The following is an 11,171-nucleotide window of genomic DNA, read 5'->3' on the forward strand; positions in this document are numbered from 1 at the left end:
TAACACAGTTGGAAATTCACATGTATTTACAACTGTTTAACCACAACTATTTGAAACTATGTAAGAATTTCTATAAAGAGTTTAAACAAACAGGAAAGATTTCAGTATATACGCTATGGTATGAAATAAGCTGACTCAACAATAGAGTTGTTCACATGCAATAAATCAAACCTTTACAAAGTAATTTACGTACAATAGTTTATTTCTGGTGGCCAATAGGCAGGAAAATAACTTTATCAGGTCAAATTTCCCTCTGTTTCATCAATGAACCTGGTAGTCGGGTTTGGCTGTTTGTGTTTTGTATGTGATGGTTGGAAACTTTAGGTAAGTTGCGGACATAATGGGGGGGACATTCAGGTTTCCATAGAGAAATCAGACCTTGGTGCTTTGTTTTTGCAGGCTGCCTTTCAATTCCGACAGCAGCTGCTGAGCAGAGGCTGGGCTGGGGGTAGGATTAAGGGTATGGTTGGGGTGCGGGCAAGGGTCCAGATGAACCGGGCAGGAGAATGGTGATCTCTGGGAACACTGGTCTAGTCTCAGTATGGATTTGCTTGTCAGCAGCTAAAAGTAGTAGTAGTATGGCAGTCTGTGCAGAGGCTAATGAGCAATTATTAACACTAGAATTGAGGCTTTCTGAGACATCACAATGCTAAAAAGAAGCATCTAAAATCAGCTCTCCCCCCACTTTCTGCTTTGAGCCTGAAAACAAGTGTTTGCTTTTGAAGTTTTCTGGAGTTCCCGTAGCATCAGCTGGCAATACAGAAGATCTGCATCTCCTCCTGAGCCTTGCTGCGTTTGTATCATCGCACCACCAGGGCTACAGCAGTGACCGTTATCCTCAGGCAGGATTTTCCTCTCGCTTAAAAGAGGGAGAAAGACAGGTCTCCTGGTTCTGGTGGAGGGAAGCAAATAGGGTAGAATTGTGGCCAAACACCAGGCAAGTTACTCTGCGTAGTCCCCATAACAGTGGTGTGTGGAGGCTTGCAGTGCAGGCTAGCAATAGCACAGATAGAGAAGGGCCGCTTTCTCTTCCATAATTTTTCAATGTAGGGGTATAATTACAATTGATCCAAGTTGGCCTTGCATTGCATTGATCTTCCTAGGAAAGCAAGCCCAACTCATGACAGCCAGCAAGTATGTGCAGATGAGCTCATGGGATTTATACAGATTTTTCATAACGACTTTCATTTTTGCACATGCAAATAGCTGTCGTAGTCTTCTCATCTGTGCTCAGGGCCACATCTGGTGGCTGCAGAAAGCAGGTGCCCCGGCGCTTGGCCCTGTTGGAAAAGCACCGTGAAGTCCAGAAGTAAAGGCACACTTTGAGCATTCATTTTGCTCTTCCTCTTAATCAGATCAAGCTTTAACGAGCTTTATGCAGGGGGCTGATAGAAAAATTCTTTCAGAATGAAAAATCTGTTTGCTGGTGGGAAGAGGGTAACGTAGCAACTCTTGTGTACTTTGGTAAAAAGTAATGTATAAAAAAGTTGACTCTCCTTATGTTTCTCTTGGTGATTCAGGCTGGCTGGGTGTGGCAGCTAGGGAAATTTGATCCACCAACTATTTACATAAACCGAAAAGTGTTTGTCTAAGCACTGCGAAACAAGGGCCTAGCTGGATAAAGTGCTGTAAAGAATTCTTTTCACAGAATGATCCCCATTTGCCATCCAGAGAGGCAGACAGATGCTTATATAGCAAGATATAAATTTTTAGGGCTAGTTAAAATCCTTTACCTTACAACATGGTCAACCTTTCCATCTTCCTCTACACCCTAGGGAACTGAGTGCCTGGCTGGACAGAAAGTGAAGGACGAGTGCTTCCTGTCCTCCCCAGATCACCTCCTTAAGCACTCCAAAAATAGAGAATACAAATGCACTACAAAGTAAAAAAGAAATCACTTGTAAAAGTGGCTTCCATCTTGGTGGAATGTTTAGAAGCAACAGCAGAAAATTCATAATTACATCATTAACTATTCTGCCTGTCAAGTGGGCCTGGTTTCAGCTAATACTAGCCATGGAAAGCTCTAATATGTAAATGAACTGACGGAAAGGCGTTCAGAATTTAACACTAGGTGCTGATTTCAATACTGATAAATTGCTTTGATCCATTGACTCATGCCTTGTTGTCCTTCCAAATGAATGCAAGCACCTTCTGGAAGTGAGTCAACCCTGCAGATGGGGGCCAGCCTGGCCAAGCTCCTGTCCGTGCAGTACGTAGAGACGTGCTTGGCTCCTGTGCCCCAGTGCTCTGCAGCTGACGTATTTAGCCTCGTCACTGTGAGGTAGGGAAATGCTCTTGGCTCCATTTTGTAGCAACAGAGTTGAGGCTTACACAGTCTGAAACTTTCAAATGTGTTTAAAAAGTGAAAAGTTTAAATCAGTGGGAGCTGAGATACCCAAACCCAGCGTAGACACCCTGCTCTTGTTCATTTCTGGGGGAATTAGGTGCTTTGCCTGAGTTCATAGAAGAAAATGGGGACAGTGAACAGAGTTAATCCCAGATGTGTGTCCTGGGCAGCAATGCTTTTTGCTTTTGATGAACTTGAGTTTTCTGTTATCATTAGTTATTTTAGAAGTTCTAGCCTTAAGTTCTAATGGGAATCTATTTACACTATTGAGTTTATGCTTGCAGCACAAGAATTTAGTGCATTTGCAATGAGTTCAATGTAGAAGTTAATATTTCTGAAGTTCCTGATAAAGAGAACGTTGAACAAAGTGTAAAAGCCTCTAATATTCACCTCACATATGAAAATCAGCTCCTCCTCAGCACTCAGCTGCTCTTTCACTTGGGCTCTTATGGGTGAGTGGGAACATGACCAAGGGTGATTGTTTGCACAGCAAAACCAGGGTTATTTTTAGCAAGTGAGGATCCACTTCTGCAAGACAGAGGAGTGATGTAGGCACTTCAAGCCTTCTGCTGTGATTATAATGGTAGATCTTAGACTGCAATATCTTATAAACCACTGCATGTCTCCATTTGTGCTTGCCCTCCAGAACAGACACAGGGCAAAGACAAGTGTAATAGTACAGCTTTGCTGCGAGAGGCTTCTGCTACAACTAATGGTTTATTATGCTCAAATGCCTAAAAGAAATACTTTAAAGGTACAGATATTTGATGGGGCAGAGGTCTGTTTGTTGGAGTCCTGGTCTGAAAGGTCAGTGCATTCACCACAGCTGTACGTGGCTTCCCACAGGTGAGTCTGGGAAAGGACAGAGCACATTTTCCCCAGGACAGCTCCATGCATTTTCTATTCCTGATCAAGATCTATTCATTGGGTAAGTGCTGTTTAATCAAGCAGCAGGAAAAGGGTGTGTGCTGTCTTCAGAAGTACAAAGAAATCTCATTCAAAGACAGTCCCGTTCTTAAAAGGCTGGTGTTTAAATTAGACCTGCCCAGACAGGTCTGGCATGTTTCGTGTGACCCCCTTTTACTGTGGATGTTCCGGTTATAACTATCTTACTGCTTCCATTTAAAAGAAAAACACAACTGACATAGAAAACAGATCAAACCAAGCTCCAAACAGTTGTCAGCCCTTGTTGTGAGCCATGGTTCGTGATAAACCACTTCTACTGAAAAGTAGCTACATCCAAAAATTTTAGAAAAGTACATATAAGATCACATCAGCGGACAACTTTAGGAGATGGTATGAAAATTACCAAATAGAGCATGGGAAAAATGACAACTGTCTTTCTACAGTGCGAGGGCTCTGCGACTCTTTGGCCCTACAAACCAAGCAGTGTGTGTCTTTTTCAGCTGAGCTGAAACAGTTTTAGCAGAAACTGTGTGCCATCATTGATGGTCAGAAGTGTTGCGTCCTTGGCCTCTCAAGATGTCTTCCTCTTGGGCATACTTTTATGCAGCTTCACTTCACTTTCCCAATATTACATGTGATGAAAATGAATCTTAAAGGTCACCAAGGCCTATTGTTTACTGTGATGTGCTGTAGCTTTGCAGGTTATGAACAAATGAGATTGTGCTGAGATGTGCAGCCTTTCGTTTCTGGTGTAAGGGTGGACCACCCTGGTAGCTGGTAAAGTCCATATGTTCAGCTTTTTCCCTGAAAGACCTCTTGGTGGGCTACAGTCTGCCTGTCATCCTCGATCTATCGGCAGAGGTAGCAGATGCTTGGCATAGGTCTTGCCGTGAGTCATCTATGGGGAATGAATGATCCATCTGCACACACGGCTGATGCATGCCGGGAGAGGTGTGTTCACACTAAGGCTCCCTAGGAGCCACTCCCAGGCTGTGCTGCTTATGGGGATGAGTGCAAGGTCCAATTCTTGGGGGTTTGCCAGGCCAGCACTCCCTAATTTTGCTGGGGATTCACTGTTCTGTTCAGTGCTGCAATGCCAGACTTGGCAGAGAGATGTTCAGGTGATACTGCTGGTGCTGGTGTACCCCTTTTGAGGCAGCCTCGCAGAGCTTAGGACTCCTTTCCTTCTCTTTTGGTTGGGGAAGTCTAGCATGGTGTGATGTACACAAAAGCATCTTACCTGTGCTTACAAGGCATGGGAGAAAAGGTGAATTTTCTTTTGATTTCCTGTGTGAGGTGTGGTAGGGCAGAAGTACAGGTGTGGCATGCTTTCCAATGAAACTTCACCTTAAACTCTGCTTGAGTTATCTCATCACAAGAGCTGGAGCCATTTACCAAGTGTCATTATAAAAAATTCCAATTCTGAACCTCACTGGGTCACAAGAAGATGCGTTGTTGCAGGAGAAATCAGGAACTGCTCCAAAACAGCAATATCTCACTGGCAGGAAATGGTAGATACTGTAGAAACTAGGAAGATTTTCCCCACTTGCAGATGGGAATGAACCTTAGTGAGTTACAATGGGCAGGACGATAAGGGTTCATTCTTCATGCTTCCCTACAGAAAACAAAAAACAAACACTACCTGTTGCATGTGGGATGCTGCAGGGCGCATGTCAAATCCCAGAGTTATAAAAGGGAGTCAGGGTTTACATCTGGAGACTTCTATACAGAGCCATGGTGAAGGAGAGGAGGTCAAAGACTTTTCCTTCCTTATGTACATGAACTTGGTGTGGAAACTTTTTGTGAAGTGTAGAAATTGTTGCCTTGTGGTTAGATCTTTCCAGATTGCTGCGTTGCAGGCCCTGTGTGTGTGTCTAAGGGCCCTGTGTATGTGTCCCCTCAGTGTTGGGGAATATCTTCGTAACCATCTCTCCTTCCCGCTGGTCCCTGCCAGCTTTGAGAGGAAGAAAGGAGGTGGGAGGGCTCAGAACAGCTGAAACTTTCTGGAGTCACGTTGCTTTCATCAGGAAGACCCAAAGGAAGCCATTCAGGAAGAATTGCTTGGTCTACAGTAATTTGAAGATTTGTCACTATAACTTCATCCTTTTAATCCTCTTCAAAAGCTGTATTCGAAGTAGACAAAGCAGTCTCTGTGACTCTTGTAACTCTCATGCTGTTAAAAGTGCATGCAGTACATTGGTGTATGTAGTCTTTTTGTAGGCATAAAAATGTCATGTAAAAATCACCGCCTTCTGTTTGACATCCTCAGCTAGCAAAGCTTTTATTGTAAACATGAACTTACACACAGGACCGTACTGATTTTAACGGATTTTGGCAAACTGATGGGTAGCACTTCTTTCCCCAAGCTGTTGCTCCTAAGCTGTGGTCAGAGTAGGGGTCCCGCAGTTGGCTCTTGATCAGATCAAAATCTTGTGAAGCCAGCAGCGATACTGCTGGGAGAGCAAGCTTCAGCCTAAGAACTAAGTTACACCTTGGTACTATTCCTTAATTATTGCATTGTGTGTGTGTTTGTGGTCTTTAATGTAATTTAGTTATTTGTCCATCTCATAATTTGTAGATGATGTAAAAAGATTGCAGTCTTCCCATGCCACCACCACGACTGGGGTGAGGATTGTTTGCTAAGTGGCAGTCCAAGGCGCGAAGTGTTGGAAAACCTTCCTGGAGCATCTGAGGCCACTCGTGTGTCCCTTCCCACTCCAGGACCGCTGCTAGCAGCAGCCTATGGGGCTTGCAGAGAAAAGATTTTCAGTGGGAATAGAGCTGATTATACCTGTGTGGGGAATCTAAGAAATTGCATAAATGCCTTCAACTGTTATGTAGGAATGTAAGACTCTGTAAAGCATGAAAGGACGACTTTCTTGATACTGTGGAGTGGCTAGTTGTTTTTGTGTTGCCTAAAAATGTGTTGAGAATATTTCTGATGCTAAGACTTGTTCATTTCCGAGCGAGCTGTAAAACAGATACATCTACAAGTATGAGTAATGGAAAACAGAAAATTTCTGCACAATGCAGACAATCCTTTCATGTTACATCATTCAAAGCAGCGTATTCACATGGGGATATATTCAGGCAAAACTCCGCTTCCAGAAGACCAGGCTCCTCTGCTTGGCTGTGCTTTTAAAGTAGGAAACTTTTGGTTAAGATCTGTGGGTATCTTTCACACAATGCATCAAAGAGCTGAAACGTTGAAGATAATCATTCCCACACTTGGGTCTACGTGGGCTAAAGTACAAGCCCTTCTGTGATGGCAATTTAAGCATTATTCCTTGTGTTTGCTCTTGAAGATACTGCAGCAACATAGGCAGCCCAACAGAGAGACTTCTGACATTACTGAGCTATCAAGCCAATGAAGAAGTCTGACATCCTAAAATTTGCAGAAATAAATGTAATACAGAAGGCTGCTAAGAACTAAATCCATTTCCTCTAGATAAATTCCTTTGTACCATGGAAGTCAAAACATCCCTTTCTAACAGATTTCAGAGCTACGGGGACTACCGTGGCTATGGAGCTTTGCTGTCCGCACATTGAAGTGAAACCTAAAAATTGATCACTGAACTGTAGCGTGTGATGAAGGGGAGCAATTCAGACTTTGTTATGATAAATGTTGTATTGGAGGTGGAGGGAAGAAAATGCAAATTTCAAGACTTACTTCTCTGATGGGTTTTATTTTTATTTTTTTATTTTACAGTTGCATGCTCTTTTTAAGGAGGTGCCTTGTTCTGAAATGTTACTGAGCCTCCTAGGCTCTAACAGTGAAGTCCAAACTCCAGGCACTATCGTTTTTGGAAATGGTAGCACCATGTGAATATACAAAAATCTGGAGGCATAAAGGAATGCATAAATGTACATGAGGCTTCTAGTTATCCATGCAAACACCTAGGTGTGGATCCAGCTCGTGTCTGATGTGTAGGCAGAGGTAAACGTGACTGCAAATGTAGCCCTGTGCCTATCTCTGCCTTGCTTCCTAGCAAGGTGTCTCCATCCTGACATGCAACAATCTCTGCATTCCTGTCCAACCTGAAGCAGGAGTGAATTTAATTAGGAAAACTTTATGCTAACCTGTCCCGCCTCAACACGTGTCTGCTGAGAGCGAGCTCAGCTCTGCTAGGTGCTAGGCAGAGCATATCAAGATTAGAGAAAGGATGTTCGGAGAAAACCTGGCCTCTCTCGTATTCCCCTTTGGGAACAAAAGGGCTAGGCACGAGCAGGGCTTTGTGGTGGCTGTTGGGCAGAGAGGCGCTGACCCACCAGACCTGCAGCAGCTCGGCAGTGCTGGCCAGAGCCCGAGTCAGACCCCAGCACGAGTGCCGAGCGAGGAGCCAGCGCTGCAACCAGATGCCACTGCTGGCAGGGGTTGTGATCAAAAAGCATCCAGACTTTTGGCATTTGGGTCTTGTATCTGCCAAGCTTTCCCCTGTAAATGGCCTTGTGTGCCACCCCAGACAGGGACCGTGCTGAGGAAGGGGCCAAGGACAACGAGCTCTGCATTTGCCATAAAGAAGGCTGTGGGGTACGCCTGCAGCAGCCCTTGCTCATGGGGTTTCCTTTCTGACCCTACCAGAGTTCAGGGGTTCCTGGTTTTACACTCCTTCGGTTTAATTTTTAAAAGCGTAATTGTTTGGGGAAATTAAGCATTTCAGTAATATGATTTTGAATTGTTCACTGCTTCCCTGACATCTGGGTCCCATCTTGCCTAAATGCTGCCAGCCATCTGGGGCAGTCAGTCCTTACTTGCCAATACTGACTGATATGGCTGCCCATCCTCTTACAGGAATTGTGAGTTGTGCCAACCCAGTTGGCAAACAGTTTCTGAGCAAACAATTTGTGTTTATGTATTCTTTTTAGATGTGCTGATGGTTTCCAGGGATAGTGAGTGTAGCTGAAATTCCTTTCCTCAGAGAGCTTAATCTGCATGCACCTAATTCTGATGGCAGAAAGCAAATTGCCAGCGTTCAATTTCGGGCATTTAGCTGTGAACAAATGCTCCTTTGCAACATCGTGACTGAGTAGATTACCTGAATTTTGAGCAATTACACAGCCTCTTGATAAGCCTCTATTATTTCAATTTGTATTTTCTGTGTCGGCCCACGGTATCACAATGTTGTCTGCATAGCTGGGATGGAAATCTGTACTGAACATTTAAATTAATAGATGCTTGCCCAGACCTTTAGGGATACCTCCTGCTGCACAGGTGGTACATACCCTACACTTCCCTTGTATTTCAGTCTGCATTTACCATATTTACTTTGGTGTGCTTCAGAGAACTGCTGCTGTAGGTTGCAGGTGACCTGTGGAGGAGATTTTTAGTAATGTATTGTCCATCCTGTGCCGAAACTTCAGGGCATTATGAATTACTTGTATCCCATCTTGGCATAAGTTTTATGTGTAAACAATATCAGGAAAGTCAAGTCTGGTTTTACTGAATACTTATTGGAATAATTGAATTGGGAAAAAAAAAAAGATACCAAAACTTTAACAAAAGCTTTTTTTCTCCCCTCCATCTGTTTAATCAGGTGTTTGACTGTAGAAGGTGTTTTAACAAAAGCTTGTGCAGATGGTAGGGAAAACATTCAACTATTTGACTAAAAATCACTTCCTCTCCCTAAGAGGGAACACTTTCACAGATCTCATTAGTTCAACTTCCAGGAGGTGCCACGGGGTACAAAATGCCTGAATTCACAGTGGCAAAAAATCACGAGCAGGATAAAGTGAGTGAATGCCTAAATCGCTTTAGCTTCAGTGTACATATCCAAAGGAATTACATGATCCCCCATTTCTCTATAGAAATGATATATTCCCATATTTGCCATGCCATATTAACTTCAATATTGTTTTGATACCTCTGTAGTATAAGCTGGATGGTGACTGTTGTAGCCGTGCAGAGAGCAAGCGCTGACTCACAAAGCCCTGACCTGCTGCTCCTATTAGGACCTCGTTATTTCGCTGCCGTGGGTCAGCTCTGGCATGGGACCTAGGTGCACAAGATAGTCTCAGAGCCTGCAGCCTCAGCCAGCCTGCGTGTCTTACTCCGAACTGCGATGTCTGCGTTAGCTGAGTGAGTCACAGGGTTTTGTTTTGCCATATTCAGATGACACCTCCTCCTCTTAGAGAAAACATGCTGGAATCGCCTCGCAGCATAACCAAACAACAAGAGCACTGCTGACAGCTCTGACAGGTGCATTTTAAACTGGATTCAGTTTTGTCATCAGGCATATAAAGGAGCATTGACGCTGGGAAAATAAGTAGAGTTTTTAAATGTAATTTTGTAACTTTGCCAAGCTTGGCTTCGTTAAGAACTCCAAACATTGCGATCTTCCAGGGTGATTCAAATGCAGATATGTTTGTTTTGTAATGGCACTTAAATATTTCATTCTTTAGCGGGATTTGCACAGAATTTCATGTAGCTGGTGGAGAAAGATTTGCCTGCTCTGGTTTGAGGTGAGCAGGATGACTCTGGGGTTCTTCAGTGCTTTGAGCATGCTTCTGCTCTGTCCCTGTAATTTTTCACCAGAAATTGCCTTGACTGGTTTGATCATTTTTGTCAGTGTGCAGTTCACTGACGTACAGTCGTAATCCGAAGCAGAATTTTCCTGTTAGCCTTTTGCAGACTTTGAGGCATCATGTTTGTACATTGGAAGGAAAACAGGAGACTCAAAGCCCAGTCAAAAGCAAACACCATTTGTTTTATTTTGTTCTTTTTGCCATAGCCTCTCTGCTCAAAGGCTTCTGGGTAAGCACAGGCAGTCACATGAGAGAAATCCCCGGACTCTGAAGGATTAGGATTTTTTTTCTCCAGAATCTGTTTTCTGCAATCCAGAAAGATTTGGTTTGTGCGGAAAATTTGCAAAAACTTTAAGATCACTTAAGGGACTGCGACACAGATGATGAACTGAGAGATCATCTTTAAACATGCATGTGGAAAAACACAGCTGGAATAAGGCTGAGTGTATTTCATCTGGTAATTCTGAGGGACTGGGTAAACTTAGAACACACAGTGCCTATGGCAGGGTCTGGCTGTTGAATTCCTTACATGCTGAGCAAAGCATTAAAATATGTTTGGTGCAAACAATATCACATTAGCTTGACAATGATTTGATAGATTGAAAACCTCTATTCCTCCCGCAATGAGATGTACAAGTCCCAGGACCTGTAAGCTGGCTGGGTCTCCAAAAAACCCATTGCTGGGTCCTAAATTTTCTGATGTTGATAGCTTTGTATTAAGAAAAAAAAATAAGAGCAGTAGCATCAAGGTGAAACCAATGCTTTGGCTGTCCTTTTAGGGTGATCTTTCCAAGCATGCTCCTTTCTTTCTGGAAGTGATAGCCCTTCCTGTTCTGGGTGTAGAATGGTGATTTTATATATATATATATATATATATATATATATTTATATATATATATATAATTTTTTTTTTTCCTAAGTGTATCTCCTGAGCATGCAAACTAGCTAGCTAAATGCTTGAGGTAAGGATCATAGCATTTCTGCTGAGAAAATTGCATCTAGTCCTTTCTAACATTGGCTTCATGTTTAAAGATGTCTCTGTATATTTTTACATGCACAATTCACATCTGCAGACAGGCCTAACTAGCGTTTGGACTTGACTTTCTTCTTGAAAAAACCTGACTCTCAAATGCATTCTTTTCTTGTGAGGCTTAGGAATATTGATTTTTTTAATGACTTGCATGTCAGACCACCCTTCATTTCTAGTACTGAAATGATGTGACAGTCTGTGGATGGCTGTGGAATAAGCGATGTCTTGGTCAGAACCCAACACAGATTTCAGGCGCAGCACTTCTGCCTCCCTTGCCAGCCTCTGAGGCTAAAAGTCTGCCTCTGCCCCAGCATCTCGTCTGCTTTCTCACTTGGACTCAAACAAAGGTCAAGTCTTGACTTTACA

General features: G+C 43.2%; 1 long non-coding RNA gene across 1 annotated transcript; it reads right to left on the reverse strand.

Annotated features, from left to right (window-relative positions):
- Positions 1-216: 216 nt before the first annotated feature.
- Positions 217-9,328, reverse strand: LOC121078937. Its single transcript, XR_005824801.1, has 3 exons — positions 9,115-9,328; positions 1,734-1,875; positions 217-1,280 (listed from the first exon to the last, which is right to left on the reverse strand). It is a non-coding gene; the product is annotated as an uncharacterized LOC121078937 (long non-coding RNA).
- Positions 9,329-11,171: the final 1,843 nt, after the last annotated feature.

Source organism: Cygnus olor, chromosome 16, assembly GCF_009769625.2.
Source record: "Cygnus olor isolate bCygOlo1 chromosome 16, bCygOlo1.pri.v2, whole genome shotgun sequence".
NCBI classification, from domain to species: Eukaryota; Metazoa; Chordata; class Aves; order Anseriformes; family Anatidae; genus Cygnus; species Cygnus olor.